This window comes from Pinus tabuliformis, chromosome 5_1, assembly GCF_031772625.1.
Source record: "Pinus tabuliformis cultivar Carrire ecotype Pingquan chromosome 5_1, CPIR1, whole genome shotgun sequence".
NCBI lineage: Eukaryota > Viridiplantae > Streptophyta > Pinopsida > Pinales > Pinaceae > Pinus > Pinus tabuliformis.
The window spans coordinates 257,079,765-257,104,681 of NC_142305.1; the positions used below are offsets into that span (position 1 = coordinate 257,079,765).

The 24,917-nt window shown below is 37.1% G+C and overlaps 1 pseudogene; it reads right to left on the bottom strand.

Moving 5' to 3' along the window:
* Positions 1-23,744: 23,744 nt before the first annotated feature.
* LOC149164374 (serine/threonine-protein phosphatase 5 pseudogene) lies at positions 23,745-24,704 on the bottom strand (annotated as a pseudogene).
* Between the last annotated feature and the right edge of the window lie 213 nt (positions 24,705-24,917).

Below are 24,917 nucleotides of genomic sequence, written 5' to 3' on the forward strand. Positions count from 1 at the left end.
AAAAGATGATATCAGGAAGTTTGATGGCAAGGATCCGATAAATTGGATACTTCAGATGGAGCAATATTTTGATCTACATGGTGTACCGCTATTAAAAAAGGTATGTATTGCATATTCATATTTAGAAATGGATCAATTTTTATGGTATAAAGGGCTTTGTTCTCATAAAAAACTTGTTACGTGGTGAATTTTTACAAAGGAAATGATAGCGCATTATGAGGACACAAAGAGCAACACCACAACAATTGGAAAGAGTAAAAGAGCTTTGTTACATAGTGGAAAGTAAAATTATGGCAACAAGGAAGTATACTCCTCACAACTACAATAATTGAAGTGTTTTTTCTCCTAGCCTTCCACAACCTACAAGGGTTACACCACAACAATTGGAAGAGAAAAGAGAAAAAGGGGTTTGTTACAATTGTGATAGAAAATGTACTAAAGGTCATAAGTGTGCCGAGAAGAAATTATTTTACATAGAATATGAAGAGGAGGAAGAAAAGGATCAAGAAACATCAAAAGAAGAGTATATACACGAGGAACCAACCACAGAGAAAGAAGAAATGAAACCGACCGTATCTTGTAAAGCATTGGAAAGAATTAACACTCCTCAAACTCTCAAGATAGAAGGACATATCAAGAAGAAAAAGGTTGAAGAAGTGAAAGATCACATCGAGAAAGAAGAAATGAATCCAACCATATCTTGTAATGCATTGGTTGGAATTACCACTCATCAAATTATCAAGATAGAAGGACATATCAAGAAGAAAAATGTTCAAGAAGTCAAAGATCACATCAAGTGTCAAGAAATGAATCCGACCATGTCTTGTAAAGCATTGGAAGAAATTACCACTCCTCAAACTCTCAAGATAGAAGGACATATCAAGAAGAAAAAGGTTCAAGCAGTGAAAGATCACATCGAGCATCAACAACAAGTTCTCCAACTTTTAAAGGATAACGCCATTTTGGTGCAAAATCGAATGAAACAATAGGTAGATCAACATTGTAGTGAAAAATGTTTTGATGTAGGTGATTGGGTGTTTTCACTGCTACATCTCAAGCAAGCTATTTATGAGAAGGAAATGTTGGAAATACTACATGCCCTTAAGAAATGGTGACCTTACCAAATGGGAAGACACTTCAAGGTAAAAATGGATCATGATAGTCTTAAATACTTTTTAAAACAAATGTTATCTATAGAAGAACAAAAAAAAAGAAACAAATATATTGGGTTATGATTTTGACATCATCTATAGAAAATGGAAGCAAAATTTTGTTGCAAATGCACTCTCAAGAAATGATGAGGACGTGGAAGCATTGTTTTGTGCTATTTCTATTATCCAACCAGATTGGATAAACGTAACAAGGGATGAATGGAAGAAGAATGAAGAAGTGTGGCCACTCATTCAAAAGCTACAGAAGATCCCAATTCAAGCAATATTGTCGGAACATGAAGAGGAAGGAAAAATTATATTGGAACCTGGAGTAGTGACAGAAAAAAGAACCCAACAACTATGAAATCGATCAATTTTAGAGTATCCCATTAAGTGGAAGAACTTACCCGCTAAAGATTCCACATGGGAGGACAAGAATATTCTACAGAAGCATCAAGAACTACTCAAGCATTGAGGACAACACTTTTTGAAGGAGAGGGGCATGTTAGGCCCCTATACTACTAGTGTAACCCCTTATTTTTATTAGTACAACCCCCTTATTATATTGATGTACCCATGTAGTGCCCATATTGTTACTATTGTGCCCCATAGAAGCCCACTACTATTATTATTGTGCCCTTACATTATTGTTGTTATGTGAGATCTAATTATATTATGACCCCTTAGACTCCTATATATAGAGAGGAGGTCTTTTCATTTGTATCATCCAAGAATTGTTCATTTGTTTAATGTAAAGGAGGTTGCCCCCTCGAAGAGGCTGAATTATAAGGTGTTGATCTATCTTTTCTATGTTTTTGTGAGTTTCTTTCATAATAAGGAGAAAGTATGAATAATGTATCCTTTTATGACATGTATTTGTTCTAAAATAATATTCTTTTGATGTCTTGTATCAACAAGAAAACATGGGATTGATGCTCAAAATTACTGCATAAAGCAATGCGAATAAACCCTTCAGTGAATTGTTTGAGCCACTACCGAATATGAGCACTTTGATATGTTTCTAATCTTTAGATAGAAACATGGATTGATGAATGTGACTCGACTAGGCAAGCATTTGGGCTAATCGAGGACACTGATCTATGCTCTTCACTCTTGCATGAGCTTCCAAGGTGAGGAATTGATCCTTAGAGTTCTTGGGGTTGAGGGACCTCTAGATTTCAAAAAGTATAACCTAGTTCGTAGACGTCTTTCCCACCCATTTGGATAATGGGTGTTGGCTTCTTGTGTTAGGCATAATTCTTACCATTTATGGTAAGTAGCATCCCACTCAAGCTAAAGATACAAGTGTTTTACCACTCACTCTTGATGGTCAAGTTGGGAAGATCAAAAAATAATAGGATGGGCACTATCTTTACCATTTTTGGTAAGTGTTATCCCTACTATTATCACCATATTGTGGGATGTGAACAACCATTACCTCATAAGGTAAGTCGAATCCCTCCTATTTTCTCTTGATTCCCAAGAATCAACTCATTGATGGAAGATCATTCGTGGGTTGTAGCTTTGGCTCCCCACTAAAAGACAATTCCCATAATGTAGCATCAACTCCATGGTGATAGATGATTCCTGAGTTGTAGAATTGGCTACTCGTTGGAAGATGATTCATGGGTTCTAGTATTGGTTGCCTAGTGGAAAATGATTTCCACGTTGTAGCATTGGCTCCTCACTCGTAGATGATTCCCTCATTGTAACATCAACTTCTTGTTAGTGTCACTATATGGATACTTCCATCAGGGATAAAATCTACTCCTTGCATTTTCATTTAAGGTGTCTCATATTGAAATTTTGGATAATTCCATTAGGTCATGTCAAAATGGTCCACTGATGGTTGTCTTCTTCTTTGAAAATCAAATCTTCCCTCATGAGGTACATTTTCTGACCCATTTACATGTTCTATTCCATTTTGGATTCAAATATGTTATTTTTAGTGTCAAGGCAGTTTTCTTTACACTAGGTCTGAGGTTTCATTTCCAAGGTAAAAAGCATGATTTCAAGTGTAAATAAAGGGCAGAAAATGTATGAGGATGACCAATAAACAAAGAGTGATTACGAGTAAGTCCTAGTGATTGTACAAAGATCTATTGTCACTAATGTAATTTTCATCTCAAAAAACACGTTTTTGAGATGAAAACAGGGTATTTTTAGTTGATTTATACTCTTTTGATGTAATTCAATTCATTTTATGTGATAATTGTTCCAAGTTGCCCCAAACATTTCTCCTTGCTGCAAGAAAATGAAACCATTGAAGAAATCACTTCAATCCAAGCATCATCCACCTGAAAAGAGATAATGGTATGAAACAGAGATTTGGAGAAGAAAAAGTTCCAAAACATTAGAAAGTGGGTTTTTCTAAAGAAAAATCAAAATCACCCTCTACATAAGATGTCAATTTCCTTTTCCAAATTCATCACTTTTATTTGACAAAGAGAAAGAAGAGCATTGAAGGTGAGAAGGGAATTGAGGCTAATTGGTGGCTAAGCAAAGAAGAGGCGTTGTGCATAGGAGACAAGGTGAAGCACATAGGAGGCACGGTGTTACGCATAGGAGATAGAGCTGTCATGCACAAAGGCCCGAGCGCTGTGCGTAGGATTGGAGCGACATGCATAGGGCAGTTTTTCGAGTACAATTTTACATGGCGTTGCCCGTAGACTCGGGGTGCTGCGCACCTATATAGGGCACTACGCATAGCAGCAGTAGGTTCCAAAACACCCTATTAGCCATTCAAACCATGTTTTTTGCCTTTTATAACTTCTAAAAAAGTAAGTGGAATCTTTGAGCTATCCTCCTCGCACTCAATTCATAATTTTGAAGTTGGTTTTCTATTTCAAAATTCAGACCCTAATTCCCTCAAACACATCCCTCCACCTATTCCTTAAACCCTAATTCCCTCAAACACATCCCTCCACCTATTATTTATACCCTAATTCCCTCAAACATAATGCTAAAACCCTATTTACTAAACAATCCCTATCAAAGAAAAATACCATCCTTGTCACTCTCATATCATATATATTCCATTCTACACCGCATAAGCTCATCTCCCCTCCCCTATCGCTCTTCACCATAACTCATTACTTGATTACCTTCTCTAGGGTTACACAACTTCAAAATTTGACAAACATTCATAAATATGATAGAGATTATGAGGAGGAGGAAAACAGTGGCAGTGAAATCATGGGAGATGAACCTTAGCATCAGAGAAAACCACATAAGAGAGGCAGAATTATCAGAGAGGAACCATCAAACATCAGAGAGTTACAGGTGTCTCATATGACTATAACGTGTTTTAGACATCTAGGGTGTAATGATTTTTGTCAGTAGGTGGAAAGAGTTAAACACCATCCTAAGTTGACTAGGCTTTTTGTAGCCAATATCCATGATAAAAAGATATCTCTTGCTGGGGTGACATTTCCAATTTCATCCTCCATCCTTGCTGATGCTACAAGGATTCCAAATGTGGGGGGGAAATGATATAAGGCACAAGATTTGGATGAGCACTACTATGAGCCATACATCAAATCCAAGTATAGAAATGAAAAGAAGAGGAAATTTCCTTTCAATTTCCTTGAAGATAAGTATGCCCCTATGATGAGGATTATTATGAACTATTTTACATGTGAGGGCATATTTTCTAGATTGTACACCTATCACATTATGCTTCTTACGCACTTCACAAGGGTGAAAATGTTGAGCATCTTGTATTTCTTATTAAGGAACATTGAGAAGATAGCCTACATTGTACAGAAAAATCCATACCTCAACAGATGAGTAGTATATATCACTATTTCATGATTAATATGATTGTGCTACATCATCTCAACCTCCTTAACATCCCCTGGGATACATTCATTTCCGATGACATCTTCAATGGTCCTCGGATTCCTCCATCGGTGCCAAAGTAAAGAAAGATGAGAAGGTTAAAGAGACTAAAGCTATTGAGGAGCCAAAAGCCTACACGACATATCAGAGAGGGGCTAGAAAGTTGTTTGCAACAGACAGGAAAGTGTTTACTCCACTTGATGTGGAAGCCACCTTGCCTTCTTCATCAGCTCATAGGAAAATGCTTTCTCTGCAAAATGTGGAAGGGGATTTGCCTTCTTCATCGATAGAACAAGTGCAGCAACTGCATAAATGGAAGGAAAAGGTTGTAGAGGAAAGACTTGATGATGAGGAGGAAATAATTTTGATTTGATGGAAGATAATGAACCAGAACAACCACACATCCATCATGGCATTGAGATAGTCAACTTAGAGGTCCAAGATGAGGCAATAAATGAAAGCATAACCATAAGGGAAAAAGATGCACAGATCTAAGCACTGATGGACAACTTGGCGAGAGCTAAGTATGTCATTTCATACCTTTAGTAAGAGAAAAAGTAGCTAAGTGTCAAACAAGTCCTCATGGAGCTAGAATTTCTCAAATCAAAGAGGCAAAGTGACAAGGGCAAGTCAGTAATGCAAGAGGAAGAAACACCGACTACCTTGACTGCAAAATAAAGAATTGAGAAGGAAATTGAGGAGGATAGAGAAACTTGGCTTGATAGGGTCAATTTCCATTTGGAGAAGCTTCTAAAAAAGACCAACACAGACAATCAAATCATCAGGCACATGGCTCGCCATTACAGTAACTGGAACTAGATTTGGAACATAAGGGCCAAGTAAATGAAGACAAGGCTAAAACAAGAACTCAAAGGAAAAAAGGAGGATCATAGGCTTATGTTGATTGCTAAATCTTCCTTGGCTAACCACGATACTTAATGGTGGTACTTTCCACAAATTTTGAGCATGTTTTGAAGAATTTTTGTCGTTTAAAGAATTTGGCAATTTTTGACACTAAAATTTTGGCTTTATGCATGACACCAATCATGCTGTACTTTTCCTAGGGGTATCCAATGAGGAAATTGTCAATATTTTTGGATTCATAATGATGTGGACATGTACCCTGAGCATGTGTCAAGCTTTTAGAGAAAAATTGGTCACCCAAAAGGTAAAAAACAACCAAAAAATGACCTTTGTGCCCTTTCTTGGACACACAGAAGCAGTCTTGGGAGAATCCATTTTTTAGGGATCAAATGAATCAATTTCCTCACATTTAGAGGCAAGTTGTTAGGTTCCATAGATTTGAGTTTCTTCAGTTTTTCATGGATTAGTTCCTCATCCTTAGGAATTTGACCCCTGAGGATGAAAGGAGGTTGAATCAATGTCTATATCTTCTTCTTTTTCCTCATTGTAAAGGGTTGGACTCATTTGGAAGCTTAGGCTTTGAGTAGACATCATTTTGTATTAGTTTTCAGCAGGAGATTAATAAAAAGTTACAACTATTTCTTTGGGATCCATGTGGTATGATGTTCAGTTCAATTTTCCCTATTGTGATCCTATGTTAAATATTTTTTGTACTTCATCAATCATTTCATTGCTTTTAAGTGGATGTTTTCAAGTTGATAGGTAGAACCCATAATATTTATGCTCTATTTTGGGAAAATATTCACACTCTATGTTTTCTTTTAGTTTAGGAAGAGACCATGTTTCCTGCATGCTCTTTCTAGCTCCTCACCTATCTTGAAATCACCTCACCCATCAAACCCTAGAGTGTTGAGCCTTGTGCCTACCTTGCCCCATCGAACACTGTGCAAGTTTCACCTAATTTCATTGCCCTAAATATTTGGCTCCTCCTCATCTAGCAAAACCCTTCAAAATCAAATCAAATCTTGTGCTACTATGCTTATTCTAATATCATTTTCTTGATCGAGTCATCTTGGATAAGATCCTTATAGAGAGAGCCCTCTCGTGGCCTAGTAAGGCTAGCTACTTGGCTAACTGTGGTTTGTGGTTACCGTGGCATTTCCTTCTTTCAGCTTGAGGTTCAATCTAGGTGATAACACTTCCCATAGGTAGATGGAAAAATGTCTACACATAACTGCTTATCCCACTAAGGTGTGGCAGCTACCTTAGAAACAAACAAAGTAAAGCTACTTTCGTTTTTCCTTTACGAAATATAGATGAGAGAAGAACAAAGAAGACCAACCTCTCTCTTGCGCTTATCTCCTAGTTCGATTCCTCTCTCTCTCTTGATAGTCCTTCGCTCCTTACTCCTTTGTACGCCCAGCTTCACAAGGTACCTGTAGGATCAAAGTAGCATAACAATATACAAGAACATGGATCTATAATCATAAACAATCTAGGATCATATGTAAATTGACCATACAAATGCATAAAACATATATGACATAAGAGTCTGGAGGAAAACTTGAATAGATTTTATTGATAATCAAGAAAGAGCCAAGGGAGTTAAAACTAGTTGTTCTGACCCAACATCATCCTCTCAGCAAGTAAGCCCTTATTCACCTCATACAAAGCTTAGATCACCCAACACTATGATGTTGTCTCAAGAAACCAACAACAATTCCTTACAAGATGCAAAATTCCAGCCTCTGGATCTCTAGGATGAGGGATCCATATATAGATATATGTAAGGGAGATGAGTCAGCTTGTGATTTGATTAGTGTCTTCCCTCTGATAGTTCTTTTTTCCACTTGGAGATTGATGATCTCTTACTCATCCTTCGTCGAATTCAGAGAGGCAAGTGTCACAGGAGAAGTTTCTGGAAGATTCCATGCCTCTCCACCTTGCTGATTGACACTGCCATTTGTCACTTCTCACCCATCGCACCCCATAGAAGGGATTTTTTAAATGCAATGCACGTACAGAGTGTACTTAGGTGAGATGCAACGCATTTTGCTTATGGAGCAGCTGAAAGGATCTAGTTTTGACCAGTTGTGAGCAGTTTTTCGTGGAGAACTTGTGGGAGAAGCTGTAATTAGTTGACCTTGTTCCTTTAGGGGTTAGAACAACACTTTTAGGGACTTAGGAGCCCTTGTTTTATGGACATTTTATGCTTGGGGTTGCAGTGCCCAAAAATGTCTATAATAGTTGCCGCCTAAAGCATGAGGTTGTTAATCTTTTGATGTTAGGTGAAATGCTTTATTATGAGGATCCGAAGTTCTTTCAAGCTGGGAGGAGACCTATAATAAGATACAATACAATACATTATCTTCATAATATTTTCATGATCTAGCGGAGGCGGGCATTCCCATGCTCAGCTTTATAAATTCATTTTCATGTACATAGGACAAACAATCGTCTGAGTGTAGACTGATGATTCTGGTAGAGCCATCATCCCTTTGATTGGATGATTATCTGTGGAGCAATGATGTACATTTGATGTCTTTATTTCCCTGAATATATATCGCAGCCCGGATGGATGAAACTAGATCTGGGGTCTTCAATCTCGTTCGATCTTCACTCGAAGTACAAGTCTATCCATGTGAGAGATGTTCTGGAGTCGAACATGGAAAGAGATCACCTGATTACCGGCCAATGATGTAAGCTGTTAACAGGCGTGAGAGGAATCAGCGATAATGATAATGACCCTCAAGGTACTGCAGTACAATTCACGTGGTGTGAATAAAGGACTTGGCGACGAAGACCACACAAAATCTTTCGGTCGAAGGCCATTGATGTAAACCAATTGCCAGAAGTGAGAAACTTTCCATTGAGGCATGCAAGCTTCAGAGTACTAAACGGGGTGTTCCTAGATCGACTTCTTGGATAATGAGCTAATGTCAACAAGAATCCATTTGTCACAAGAGGGCCTTAATGAATCCCACCTCAATGACACGGAACGAAGCAAATGCTTTTAATGGAGGTGAAAACGATCTGATGACATAAGGTTCAGGGTGGCAGTCATGAAAGAAAGGAGTGTAAATGTATTGTAGCGGGTGAGACACAGGTGAATTCTCTGAATGACTTCTCTTGAACATATCGGTGACACTGACGTGATGGATTGGTAGCATTAACCCTAAATTTGGATGGTTTGACGGGACCATAGTGATGTGACCGGGGAATGAAACAACCCAACCCGACTTGGATGCAGAGTGAAAGTGTCATGTTCAAGAGCGACTTGCTACCAACAAAGTTTCTTCAAGTTTTCTTCCCAATTTTTCCCCAGTCATTGCTGACGAGTACCTCTTTATTTTTGTCAAGCTTGAGGAGGATAACAGATGCTTGTTCTATAATTTTCCCTTCGGGCAAACCCATCGCTATCTTTTAACGAGCCTAGCGATAGTGAAACTCGTTCTTGTCTGCTATGGACAAGTTTGTCGCTATTAACTTTTAACGAGTTTAATGACAAAGATAACTCGGTCCTTTTCAATTTTAGAGAGTCTGAAAAGGGACGTAAAGGAAACTCCAAAATTCCTTTTTCGTCATCTAATCCCTTAAGTCCGAAAAAGTATAAAACAATACAGAAGGGATGAATTTTCGATACTTTTAACGAGCCGAACAAAAAAAATGCTCGATATTTTTGTGTAGTAATCCCTCAGGTCCAGAAACATTAAAATCTAAAGGAGGGATAGCACTTCCGGTCCCTTTAACGAGTTGGAGAGGCCAATGGCTCGGAAATCTTTTCATATTTTACGAGTCAGTTGAAAAGAGCTTAAAGGAGACTCGTCTTTTGAGGAACGAGTGATAAAATTTGGTAGCAGCTGATTCCAGGTAAGGTTTGGAATTTTCTAATCATGATAGTGTTACAAGGATGGCTAGTGGGATCACTCTTTGAAGCTGTTCCTCAAAAGGGGTAAACAACCAAATGGAGGTGAATGATCGGCCAATACAGAGTGGAGGTGATGATGAGAACACGACCAAGGCTTTAAAGGCTGAAGTACTACATTCACGATGGTTATTTATCAGGAAATAGTTCATTTTTTAATGAACTTAAACGCGGGGAGAAACATTTGCTCATGACATGTTTATTTTTTAACGAGCTTGAACTATGTTCTAAAACTGCTCGATTCATCCAGTCGTATAATAATAATGTCACATATATGAAAACGACATTTTTTAGAGTTTTTCCCCACATCCTTTCTTTATGCAAGTTAGGGAACGACCAATCCTACAAGTTTAAAGGGTTAGAGGACCTACAAATTTAAAAAATAAATAGTCGCTCTTCGCTTACACGCCAAAAGGTTTGCATGCCCCTAGGTATAAAACAGAGTTTCAAGGTCACCTTTCAAATCTCTAACAAAACATTTGTTTTATCAGGAAAGGTCTACCTCTTTCAAGTTACCAAAGATTGCTCTATTCACAGCGCAAACAAAACACTTCTTCAGCGATGTCTACCGAAATAGAAAAAGGTGAGACAATCCACTCACATAACTTCGACGAGGGAATCTGATTCTAGTCTAACACTCTTTTCCAATCACGGGCGGGAGTACAGAATAGTCATATATCTCTCTTGGAAACCTACCCTATACCCGAAGTTTTCTTGTCGAAACAGACCAGGGTGCATGCCCCCTGGGTTTCAGTCATGTCCTCTGAATCACTCGCGCTCATCAGGTGGACGGACTGGAGATTGATGAGACATTCCTTATGTGGAAAGACCATTCATGGATGGCATATGACTATTTTCTCTATGTGATCCAGGAAATGAAAGCTGGTCTACGAGCTTGACCAGTCTTCCTTCGTGTGGAAAACACATTACTCGAAAGAGTGATGAGACAATGGCTCCCATGCAATAAATATAGTCTCGTCCAAGGAGTAGATTATAATCGAGGGGTCCTTGAACTACCATTACGTTCATGTGAATGATTTTCCCTCTCAATGTTATGGGCGCATTCTGAAGGATCCCTAACAGTCGACTGGTTCCTTTGTCAAAGCCTGTCAGATTTCTTATCTCAGGCAAAAGCGATGGCAAACCAAGCGCTTTCCAAGCAGTCGAGGAAAGGATACTCACAGAAGCCCCTTCATCTATTATGGTACGAGCCATAACCATTCTATATATTTGAGCAATAATTCGGAATGGTACACTAGCCGGTAAACGGGGTCTGCCTAGTTGATTCTAGTCGAAGGAAACCACTAGGTTGCTTGGAGGTGGGACCGAATAGACGGCCGGGTACGACTCTGACAAACTTCCTTCCTGCAGAGAAGGAATGGGTAAATTTCCCCCATGTTCATCGAAGTCTTGCTTACAAAAAGAATCTGGATGGTGACATCCTTATTCTCTTGTGTGACTGTATCATCTGAAGATGGAACCTCTGAAGGCAAGACCCGGTCAACTGCCACCTCGACCTTTTGACTTTCGTCTCGTATGGGTCAGATGGTTTGTCTTCAATGATGGATGCTTTGGCTGACCACTTAAGCGGGTCAGCCGGATTTTCAACTAGTGACGGACTCAACAAGAGTTTTCTATATCTAGGAGGAAGTCGTAACGTGGAAACCGGACGATCTTCCAAAACTCTTTTAGCCTCATCAAAGAAGGGACAACGATGGATGGCATGATCGCCTTCACACAGTTTGCAAGGAAATCTATATTTTCCTTTTTGTCCTGGGGCTTCACTTTCACTAGTCGATGGTGTGTTTTCAACATGATCATCAGAGGTTGACGACACCGGGTTGTGCAAACGAGGAGACCAGTCCCTTAAGATCCGAGGGATGCAGGGACAATCTCTATGATAGTGGTCTCCTTTGCAAATGACACATGGAAATTTAGGCGTGGTCAGTGCAATGTGTGGATTTTCGCTAGACGACGCTTGGTTGCCCCCTTTCGCTTTTGGCTCCTTCTTCTTCTTTTCTTTCTTCTTCTTTTCCTTCTTCTTCTCAGGTACTTGATTTTTGGCTTTACCAACCCCATCAAGCGAAGAGGAAGGAGGAGAGGAAGAATTGGAGGAAGTAGAAGGTTAGTGGGCAACTCTGGATTCGTCTAGTTGCTGACTCGATTGTTCAGGAATTGCGGTGTTCTGAATGACAGAGGTTGAGAAGATCCATACGGGTAAGCCAATTGTCAATCTTGGAAGCGACAATGTGGCCATATGGGGTGCACCAACATCTCCCCTAGAGGAGAAGGGACTAGGATTTCCTCCAAGGGGAATTCCTTGGCTGGTGGATTCCATTTTCTCAACCTAAGATCAATGTAGGAAAGGGTGATGATTATTCCATTTAAAAAAAATTTAGACGCTTTGACACAACTTGTTTTTTCAATTTTAAAGATTCGAGAAAAAAAAAAGATGACTCTAGTCGCCTTCGATTTTTAATGAGCTTGAAGTGACAAGTGCTCAGTTGGACCTTTTCCGTTAAGGAGTCTGAAAAGGAAAGAAAGGGACTACTCTGGAAATCTAGGTAGAGGGATTACTAAACCAATCGCAAAACTGCAGAATACTTTTTATGGTACGGCAATCAATCTTCTCGAATGCTGTGTTCAGTGCATTGTGATCGATAGGGCGGCAGACACGGCTTCCTATTGATAAAGGATTAAGCCTATTGTGGTCTCCCAAAATATACTCGACGGTACGTGGGAGCACAAGTTCGTATTGTCACTTATCGTCTCAAAGTGGAGTAATCACGCAACCATTAGTGAGAACAACAGTTACCAGGCTTTACGACACTGGAATAGGTCTCTAGCCTAGACTTCTAGATGTTGTGTGTTAGGTTCCAAAACATTGTTAGATTCACTAAATTTATTTTATAGTTGATCTTGCATAAGAAATTTTCCTTTCAGGTTCACCGCGAGATGTAGATGTAAAATTCCTAAAATGCAATCTAAGATGATAAACAATCTTTTATCTTCTTTGTGCAATGAAAATCCTAGCTACTAAGGAAAGAGAGAGAATATTCTTTCAGAAAGAGCAAAGAGCACAAACTAAATGCAATGTCCTAAATCAAACCAATCAAATAGTCTAAATGCAAATGCACATGCATGTATTTGTTTTCGGCTTTCTTAGTATGTGAATGGTAAGAACAAAGCTAATGCAGAAATCTGAATTACTTTTCAAGCAACAATTACTAACAAGTTTCTTTTCAAAATAAAAAATGGAGACAATCACAACACTTTCGGAAATGAATACTTGATTTCGACACTAGAAAAAGTACAAATTCAGACCAAATACAATAGCAACAGGTTAATCGACTATCAAGAGCAACCGAACTCTCTCCTATGACTGAAAACGACACTTGCAACACTTTCAAATCAAGGAAAGACAATACAATTACGTTACTTTTTGCAAAGGAGAACTGAAAACGACTCAACAAATACACAAAAACATTTACAGTTTTTTTGCACAATGGAGGCGGAATATCAACAAGGAAAGGGGTTTCAAACAGAGATATTCTGATTACAAACAACAAAACTCATGAATAGAACTGAAAAGAATGAACAGAGAAACCAAAACTCAGGAACAATGCCTAGTCTGATCAACGCACCTGTAACATAGGGAACTTGAAATGCAGTGCACCTACTACACTCGGGAAGTGTGCTGAATTTCAGACTCACAGAACAGAGCCTGCGCTGGGCCAGAGACGAGACATTGCTTGGGTTCTCGGTCACAGTTTACAGTTCAGTTCAGGGGTTTTGGCCGATCAAATGGTAATTAGTAAATCAACAATCAGGGGTAGATCTAAGGAGGTTCCAAGAGCTACCAGGAGGGCAATTAGAGAGTTTGTGAATCAGTTGTTTAGTTCGTAAACAAATCCCGAAGATTGACTGAAGCAGCATTTATCTACTTTGCATGTGCATAGCAAATGCAGTTCGAAAGCTACCTAGCTCGAGTTCAGGCTCCATATGTAAGTTTATAAAATAAACAACAAAGAAGATAAACAAACAACCTAGTCACTCCCCATCGAAGTCGCCATTTTGTTAGAGGGAAAAGTGTCTACACATAACTGTTTATCCCACTAAGGTGTGGTAGCTACCTTAGAAACAAACAAAGTAAACCTACTTTCGTTTTTCCTTTACGAAATATAGATGAAAGAAGAAAAAAGAAGACCAACCTCTCTCTTGCACTTATCTCCTAGTTCGATTCCTCTCTCTCTTGATAGTCCTTTGCTACTTACTCCTTTGTACGCCCAGCTTCATAGCGTACCTGTAGGATCAAAGTAGTGTAACACTATACAAGAACATGGATCTATAATCATAAACAATCTAGGATCACATGTAAATTGACCATACAAATGCATAAAACATAAATGACACAAGAGTATGGAGGAAAAATTGAATAGCTTTTATTGATAATCAAGAAAGAGCCAAGGGAGTTACAATTAGTTGTTCTGACCGAGCATCATCCTCTTAACAAGTAAGCCCTTCTTCACCTCATACAAAGCTTAGATCACCCAACACTATGATGTTGTCTCAAGAAACCAATAGCAATTCCTTACAAGATGCAAAAGTCAAGCGTGTGGATCTCTAGGATGAGGGATCCATATATAGATATCTGTAAGGGAGATGACTCAACTTGTGATTTGATTAGTGTCTTACCTCTAATAGTTCTTGTTTCCACTTGGAGATTGATGATTTCTTACTCATCCTTCGTTGAATTCAGAGAGGCAAGTGTCACATGAGAAGTTTCTCGAAAATTCCATGCCTCTCCACCTCGCGGATTGACACTGCCATTTGTCACTTCTCGTCCATCGCACCCCATAGAAGGGCTTTTTGAAATTCAACGCACCTACAGAGTGTACTTAGGTGAGATGCAACGCACTTTGCTTATGGAGCAGCTGAAATGATCCTGTTTTGACGAGTTTTGACCAATTTTTCATGGAGAACTTCTAAGAGAAGCTGTAATGAGTTGACCTTGTTCCTTTAGGGGTTAGAACAACACTTTTAGGGACTTAGGAGCCCTTGGTTTATGGTCATTTCATGATTGGGGTTGCAGTGCCCAAAAATGTCTATAACACCATCTTTCAAATTACATTATACTAGCTAGATCTAACCACTCTAGCTATTGAATTATTTTAGATTAGCCTAAAGTAAAGAATTTTAAATAAAACCTCCATTAGGTGCCATGCCATAGTTGGCTTGCTACGAGTAGTGTAAGGAACAACATCCATTTTGGCATCATCATCACGAAAGGATATTCCAATAGATATTTCTTTGGAAGTGACAAATGAAATGTTTTTGCTTGTTGAGGATGAACAAGAATCAAATGACATCCTTCATGGTTTAAAAGGAAATATTTAAGAGTTCTCATTCACCATGTGACTCCACTCTTTCAAGATGGAGGGAGAAAGAAGACATATTAGGTTTAATCATAGCTCTAGAGAAAATCCAATTTATTATGATCCAAAAGGGTAGTTACAAAAGGAAATGTGTGATGTAAAGTGGGTTCTTCATCTTCAATATTCCTCTTATTGAAAGAAATTATATTCTTGAATCTAAGTATTTTGAATATTTAACTAAATTCAAACTCCTAAAAGTTTTTTTTCAAGTCTTCCTTTGAATAAAATTGAACCATTAGTTGAATTTTCAGGTGTAGGTATTTCATTGTCTCCTATTGGAAAGTTACCACCCTTTCTAGCCTCATTCTCTCCCAATTTCAAACCAATTTTAGTGGAAGCTACAATTTTTATTCTTCAACACTTAATGGCCCATAAACTAGACCCAAATACACCATGGGTAGTTGCAAGGTATGGTCCTCTCAAAATTCCACTAAATCTACATGACATACCTCAGAATTATTTAAACATACTTCCTAAGTTTGCTGGGGAAAGTGAAAAATCAACAAAATATCATATTGCTACCTTTCAAGAGTGCATTGATAATCTAACCATCAAACATGAATATGTATATACAAATATTTTTTCCCAAATTTTAGAAGGAAATGCTAGGAAATGGTTTTGAAACTTACCTATAAACTCAAAAGATACTTTATGGCAAAACAAAATTCATGACAATTGAAAATACTTCATAGCAAAACAAAATTCATAACAATTAAAAATTAAAGCATAAAACTTTTTAAACATAATTTAAATAGACTAAAAAAAACTAAATATCTTTTAAAGTTTTTAAATTTCTTTTTCAACCAAACACACTGCATTTGAAAATACATTTGAAATATCTCATATAATATTTTAAAGATAAAATGAAAATATGAAGCTCAAGATATTCATCTGCTAAAGCAGAAATAATAAAGCACAAATAATGAAGTTATACCAGGAAAAATAATGAAGTTATACCGGGAAAAAACCATTAAAAAACAAAAATATATTTCAAAATATCAAATACAATATTTTAAAGATAAAATGAAAGTCAAGATATTCATCTGCTAACGCACAAATAATGATCTTACGAATTGTAAACAGATAACAACAGTAGTCTAGGGAACTTTGGATTGATGGTGAATGAATATCTTGTTAAGGCACTTCTTTGAAATAGATCAGGGTGAATACTTAGATTAATCTTAACTTAAAAAAGAAAAAAAATAACAACAGCAAACCCTCTATATCGGACCGCCTCTGCAACATATTACTTACTGATGACTCACTGAAAAAACTGACTTCGAGGGTGCGTTTTAAATGTATTTCTCAGATTTGGCTGGATCACGTTTAGGGTTTGCCGGAGCTAGGCTATACTGTAGGGTTTTGATGTGTCGGTTTTTTGCCGGAACTGGGGTTTTTTGCTAGGGTTCGATGGAATTGGGTTTACTGCTGGTGGGAGGCAGGATTTTAAAATAATGACGAAATCCAACTACTTTCGGTTTTAATCAGCTACACTATACTCTACGGTTTGATGTGTGCGGCATAGGGTTTGCGGGAGCTAGTTTGTTTTCTGCGGTTTTATGGGATAGACTGTTGGACTTGCCGAGGTTGGGAAGTAAAATAGTTTACATTTATTTTAAGTTCAGATTTATGGTAGAGAGGTATTTAAATTTTTTTATATTTTAATGTTTGATTTAATTTTATTGAATTGAGGTTTGTATGATCCATAACAATTATAAAAAGAGTTTTGGGAATATTACATCAAGAAAATTTTTGTCTAAGTTTTAACTAATGGTTCATAGTGAAACTGCTTATATAATGTTAATAAGTAAAAAGTAATTAAGAATAATATCCTAATTTTAAAGAATAATAACTAAATAATATATGATTATAATATAATCATATATTATATATTAGAAAGTTATATTTATTTAATTAAAATATTTTAGTTAAGATATTAAATTAAATTATTTAATTTCTTTTTAATTTTTAATTTATTTAATTATATAAATATGTGAAGGGGTTTTTTTATTTTTATTCTAATTATATATTAGAATGTTATAATATTAATTTTATTAAATTTTGAATTACTTAATTCTAATTTCATTTAATCTAACGAAAAATAATAATAATAACAAATAAATAAATAAACCATTTTTTCAATTTCAATAGCCTCCATGAATTTACGGTGATGGAATTGCGCCACCTTGGTAATAACCTTGGCTTCCTCAATATAGACCTGATACTTGGTCTTTTCCGCATTCTCCGCTAATGCTCAAGACTTTGTTCTCGCATGTCTTAGGTCTAGAGCATGTTTGGTGATCCTTTGATCGATAGAGCCCGGTGTTTCCCCGATATAGGGGTCCCACAAGAACACGGGATTAAGTATGCCGTTCATGTCCTTAGGGTCAATGGGATCTTTCACCGATAAGAGGGATTTACGAATGGTATTGAGGGGCCTAAAGGTTGAGGGAATATTATACTTCTTAAGGATCTGATCAATGTTGTTGTCCGTCCATTGGACATTGCGAAGATGGACACCTAGCATGCCTTCTTTAGGCACTTTTTTAATTCTAGAATTTTTAGATGCTTTAAGGAAAGCCTTCTGACCTAAGAGCCTACTATAGTCATTCTCCACGAAGACATTAAGGGGATGGGATATGAGATGGGATTTCTCCTTATAGAAGCTCTTATTATGAGACATACTAAGGGCATGAGTAGCAAGGGTGTTAAGAACACCCAATTTTTGACTAGGGAAATGATGAGAATAAGATACTGCTTAGTATGAGTTTTCTTTCGGAATATTGAGTGGGAGAGGGAACCGTCCTAGTTTTTAGAAATAAGAATATCGAGGAAGGGGAGGCAACCATCGACTTCTTTTGCCATGGTGAAATTAATGGGAGAAGATTGAAAGTTGAAGTGATTGAAGAAGAGATCCAACTCCTCCTCGCCATGGGACGAGATGACATTAGTGTGATCAACATATCTTTTCCATAGCTTGGGAAGGAAATGGACTAAGGCTAAAGCTTTGACTTCGAAATCCTCCATAAAAAGATTTGCAACAATAGGGGAAGGGGTGAGCCCATGGCAACACCAATGGTCTGCTCAAAGAATTCACCCTTTTTTCAGTTTTAGAGGATTCCTTTTTTTCCTTGTGCTGCCCTTTCCATCCTTCTAAGGTTTCTCTCTTCTTTAAGTTTTCGCTTAATGTCATATTCTGGTCCTTCCAGTATTTAAAATTTGTAGCTCATTTTATTTTTATTACTATTTCATTTTCGAAGTTTATTTGTTATTAAGCTTTTTAGTTGACCATATGAATAATATTTAAATAAAATAAAAAATTAGAAATTAATTTTAACCAATACTCAATAATAATTTATTAATCCCATTAAATCCTTATTATTAAAAACCCTCTACTATCCCTAGTAGTTTAAATGATTAAGTTTATCAATAAAGAATAGAATGACTTTCTCATTTATAAAACCCCTTTTCTTTTTTGGATTAATTTAAATTAGAATTAAGTGATTCAATATTTAAATGAAATTAATATTATAACATGAAAATATAAATAAAACTTTAATTTACTTATTTATTATTTATTTATTATTATTATTATTATTTCATTGGATTAAATGAAGTTAAAATTAAGTAATTCAATACTTGATAAAATTAATTTTGTAACACTCTAATATATAATTAGAATAAAAATAAAAAAACTCTTTCACCTATCTATATGATTAAATAAATTAAAGATTAAAAGGGAATTAAATAATTTAATTTAATATCCTAATGAAAATATTTTAATTAAATAAATATAACTTTCTAATATATAATATATTATTATTATTTATTATTCTCTAAAATTAGTATATTATTCTTAATTACCTTTGACTTATTAACATTATATAATCTAGTGGTTATATAGTCGCTCTCCTGCTGACTCCTCAACTTGTCCTAGCCACACTAGTTGGTTCGAAAGGCATGTGAATTTCACCAAAACTCTTCTTATAAGATTTGATTTGCTTGACATTTTGGGTTCTTATAATCTTGGAACTGAAAATTCATAGTAACTTAACCAACTAAAGTTTACTTTAACTACCCAACAAAAAGTAATAATAACTTGGAATTTGTATTTTAACATATAAGTTATTTTTATTTTTATTTTAAATTTACATTTACTTTCCAACAAAAAAATGATTAAAAAATAATAATAAAGTAAAATTTTTACTTTAACATAGAGTTATTTTTATTTTATTTTATTTTAACCAAATCAAAATGTTTGCAGAACAACACTTTACGAAATCTCTTCCATATTGGGCTAGAGAGCGCTTCTCTAAGCAAAAGCCACTACTTTTTCAGTTACATGGGACATTTTGTTTTGATAAAGCAAGAGGTTTTATTTTTAAAATTTAAAATAGCATCCCATTGTTAATAAATAATTATAGTCATTAAAACATTTACCTTCCCATAAATTTTACATTGATTATAAAATATAAAATTAATTAAACTAAGTATGGTAGAGATGTGTAGGAGGTAAGAAAGATTCCATGTCAACATTTTTAAATTATTCTATTTTAATTTAATTTTATAACGCTTTTAAAATTAAATTTAAGAAAAGATATGAGGAAGATGTTGTGGTGTAAAATAATCATTTTGTAACTATATTTAAATTTAATTAATAAACACATACAAAGTTAATACTTAATCATGGGTATTTAAATAATTTTACTATGGATATTATTAGCTTGTAGATAGGATTTGTTACAATACCATGCTCCAATACCATGGCTTATCAATACCACATACCCTAAAATCATAACTCATTTCCATTTTTTTGGTGAAGCAAGAGCCGAACCTTCTATTTCATTAATTCAAAAGATAAGTTACAAAATGTACATGAAAGTGTCAAATTAGATCACACGAGAGCAGGTAATCCTACCAAGGATAAGGACCCTCCCACTAACACTCAAAAGCCCAAAACTCATGGAAAAATCGAGAAGGACAACAATGAACCCATCAAGACACCCCTCGGAGCCTACCAACGACAGCAAACATACTCGACCTCCCAATGAACACAAAGGAAGGAAGGACAAGAAGAGCCAACGGTAAATATAGAGATGGCCCGATGGACCCCACTAAACAACATGGACCATCCCAACCGTCCAGCCAAGTTGTCGGATCCTACGGCTAGGAGCAATATCGCTGCGCTGAACCCAACCAAACTTTAACCAGTGATGAAGGGCGGTTTCCGTAACTGCCACCATGCCATGTGTCGTGCACCCTATGGGATCGCTCCCATAACTGCAAAACCACTTACCACTTTGCCGACAAGTGATCATCGGAAACCCACCTATTGCGAGGATTTCTAGCCCAAAAGCGGAAAGAGGAAGCCAACTCCTATACACCATTAACTACCCGTTCTACCTATTCGTACTGTGAAACTTGAATCCAATCCCGAGTTTATTTGGGAGTTGAACCCGAAGAGTGCCAACGAGAAAACTAAGGATACTAGTCGAAATGCTTCGGGAGAAGGTGAGACCAAACTTAACTCTCTAGCCTTCCTCGCTCATCCTGTTGGGCTGAGGTTGAACACTCTAGCAACATCAATTCGTGCTATTCAACCTAGACCGAAATCGGAAAACCTCCCTATCCTCAGCAGCTTGATCCTCGCAGATATCCTTTAGATGACTTGGAGGAATTTCTTGCCACTTTTTATCCTTCCCACATTCTGCGCTACACACACCTTGATTGGCTAGTAAGTCAACAAGCTTATTGGCATTACATCGAACATGGTTGAAACTTATTGTTTAGAGGCCCTGTAGATGCACTTAGATTCTTTGATAAACTTGGATAAGTTTCCAATGATTTGAGACTCTTTCTGGCCAAGAACCACCGCTCATTCTTTTCACAGCCCTGATGGTTATCTCAAAGTCCGCTTCTACAATGATATTTGAGTGATGGTTCTGTGATAGAAACGCTAGACATTGCTTCAGAGCCATCACTTCCACCATGTTATTGGTAGCTCTACCTAAATGACAGTGCAAGATAAAGATAATATTGCCCTCATCATCCCTTAAAACTCCTCCATAACTAGCAGTTCCCGAATTGCCTTTGTAGGCACCATCAATGTTATATTTCAGAAAGCCTTTTGCTCGAGGTTGCCAGTATTCCTTCTCTGTAACCATGGTTTTATCCTTTCTATTTATACCTTGAGGAGTTATCCCTTGAAATCCTAGTTGCATGAGAATTATGTGCTCTTCATTTGAGGGGGGATTCGTGGGGATATTGCTAACAATAGAGTTGACTGTCTCTCTGAGTTGTTTCAATATAAGATCAAGTAGATGTTGTGCTGAAGACTTTCCATTCTTGAAATTTTTTTTATTTCTTTCTTTCCAAACATTCGAGATAATAAAGCAGGGTGTGAAGGCCCAGGCTAAATTAAGGACTTCATTCTCCATGAAATTTCTTCTCGAGTGGTTTAGGGTATTGTGATGCTTCTTCTATCCCTACCAGACTAGTGGAAAATTGTAGAGAATGAATCCCACAACGAGGTTATGTATGAGAAACTATTGAGAATATGTTCCATTGTCTCCTCTTGCTCCTCACAGAGCTGGCACCTAGAAGGCCCCATAATCCCCTTCTCCTAATATTGTCCCAAGTCAATATTTTCTTGTGATGGACCAACCACATAAAAAGTGATGCAGGGTGAACCGTGCAATACCGAGAATCTTAGTCTACCATGCATATAAAAATGCAATTCCAAATTCATCTCAACTCATTAGCCATTCTCAATCATTCAAGCGGAAGCTTAAAAATTTATCTTCAAAGATGATTATCACTTTACTGTTATGAACCCATTCTCATGTTTAAACTAGCAAATTAATATGATTGTTCGGACTCAGGATTGCAAATATATGTGTGCCTTTACCTTTTTAAACCTTCTAAATTATGTGAAGACCCACACGTTCTATGATGACATCGGTCCATACTTATGCAAGAACCCGCCTTTGTTTGATGCGCATTCCATCTGTGATGTGTTTGTATTGAATCATGATTTCATTCCGGTGATTCCACTGTTTGCTACACAAATTCTTACCCACTCACCAATTACAATTCTGAGCAATCAAACCTCCAAATCGATTTTCCCATTCTGCGTCACAAATTTTATGGTTCATGAAAACTATACTTCCAACAATCCCTTCTTCATTCAATTAAACGCATCTCACATCTTTTGACTTTAAATGGGCTCACCCTTCCCAAATAGCCTCTCACCACCTAAATGTTAACCACCAACATCTATGATCTATCGCTATGCACCCTACACATCAAAATATATGTGGCAGTTTATTAACCAACAACTTTAGCTCTTCTGGCTATTCCACACATCTTACCCATTCACCGGCTGGAGCTTTAAGCCATAGCATCAACTTCACCGATATCAACACTGCAATTGCCCAACACATATCCAAACTACACTTTTATATATCTGCTAACTTTTAGAGCACTCTGCATTTGACTCTTGGTTCGTTGAATCCTGAAACGGCTCGACGGCTTCCTCTTCAGAGTTTGGTGCTTCGACGCTCAGCAACGGCTTCGTCTCTTCTTTCTCCACAACCTCTCACTCTCCCTTCTATGGGCTGAAACTTATGGACTCGGTCGGGGTTTCTTTTTTCGGATTTCTGAGAGCTTCCAAACAGGGGTTAGTTACCAGGAAAGGGGTAATTTAAAATAACCACCAATCCAAGCCACGACACGGAGCGAGGGAACCGCCGTATTTGACATTACCAAATGGAATGGAATTAATGTACAATGGCATCGGAACAACCATAAATACCAGAGAGAACAAATGGACAGAACAACCATAAACTGATTTAACTTTACCGAGTCAAACCTCTGTATACAAACACATATCTGAAGGTTTTTTCTCCTCCCTTCTGAGGCCTGATTTACGCTAACTAATGGCCTCCTCTTTTTGCTACCCATAGGCTTACAAGTGCCTCCTCGGGTCCTTCCTACAAGAAGTTATACATATGTCGTATCTAACTACCACTTTCCACACATGAAGGAATTAGTTATATAATTTCAATTCAAACTTGATCTCTACCTAAACAAACTAGACCACTTGGCTTGATCTCCATGCAGGGATGATCACTTTCCATTTATTCCTAATTACACCACTCTTAACTACTTGCCCTTATTGAAATTAAGTCAAATTTAACAACTAAGACTTCCTCAAGTCTTTTATTTAGCCACAACATGTGACCACCCCGTCACATTGCTAGCCCGATCTAGATGCTCCTACATCAAACTCTCACGGTTGAAAACATTCATGATCTCCTGATCATGTGATTTCAAAAAGGAATGAAGAAAAATAAAATTCCTCCTGGATCCCAGACTTTGTCCTGGAGTTGTCCATATGCTCATCTCCTCCGTTTAGGAAGCATGTCGGCTGCTTCCTGCTTCTTCTTCCTTCTATGGTCACAATAGTTTGAAGCTGAAAACACCATAATAAGTTTTTCGTTGTGTTCAATTTCATCTTCCTCTTTAACTTCATGAGACCATGTGCGCAATATTGTTTTCTTGGAAAAACCTTTTGGTCACATCTTCTCCAAAAGACAAACCAACATTCCGTGTGCTAGGTCCATGCCCTTTATGGAGCTGTGGATCGCTACAAAGTATTTCACACATCAGACCCTCTTTAGGTGGCTTTAGGAACCGAACAATGTCTTTGATATCATCTAGTTTTACACCATCATCACTAAAAAGATTATTACGTATAGCAAAAATCTTGTCATTGAGGACATGAGCCAAAGGCAAACAGGAAACCACTTCAGCGGAAAGCTCAACCATGTTGTCACTGTACTTGGACTTGACTTCGCCCTCAAAACTATAAATCTGCTTCATACTCCCGCTTTCACGATTTCCTCTTGCAAGATAGAGTTCAGTTGGACACATAGACTTGAATACGAATATCACAAGTATAACTTCAACTAAAAATAATCCTCGGTCAACAAAATCATCATTAAAAAGATAAGGATTGTCCTCCGAAAGAAGCCTACTAACCTCAAAGATGTTAAAAAGGTCATAATACTGACCATGGATGTCATCACCAACAGTGAATTGCTTCCCATTCGGAATATTGATGTCAACGAGCGATGTCATCACCTCCAGCAAATCCTTTACTTGCAGTAATATTTGAAATGCACACCTTCTGCGTATGTTTTCTAGATTCTTGACGTCATCCATCACTTTCTTTATAAATTCCAATGTTATATTTTCTCCTTCTATTCCATGTTGTCGCTCTACCTTTATCGAATGAAAATCAATGGAATCAACAATAGAATGGTTCACAAGATCATTCATTAAGATGGCCTCAATAAACCTAATTTTTTTTACTGTCGTTTCGGTCTCTTCAAGCGTTTTGGTGGCATCACGATCATTTGGACAAATTCTTTTAACTTGCTGAAAATCGTTTAGTAATTGACTGATCACCTTTCCTGATGCTACCATCCTTTTTCTTCTAGTCTGCTTCAACATTAGTTCCTTTATGTTCTCAATCTTCGTTTCCACTTGATCGTCTTGCTGGTCTTCTTCATTAATTCTCCCTTCCTGCTTTAGCTAGTTGCTACTGTCCAGCTACATCTCCCTCTGTTTTGCATATTCAGACTATGTGTCTCCTTTCAACATGATTCGTTTGATTAATTCAATTTCTTGGTCCAATAA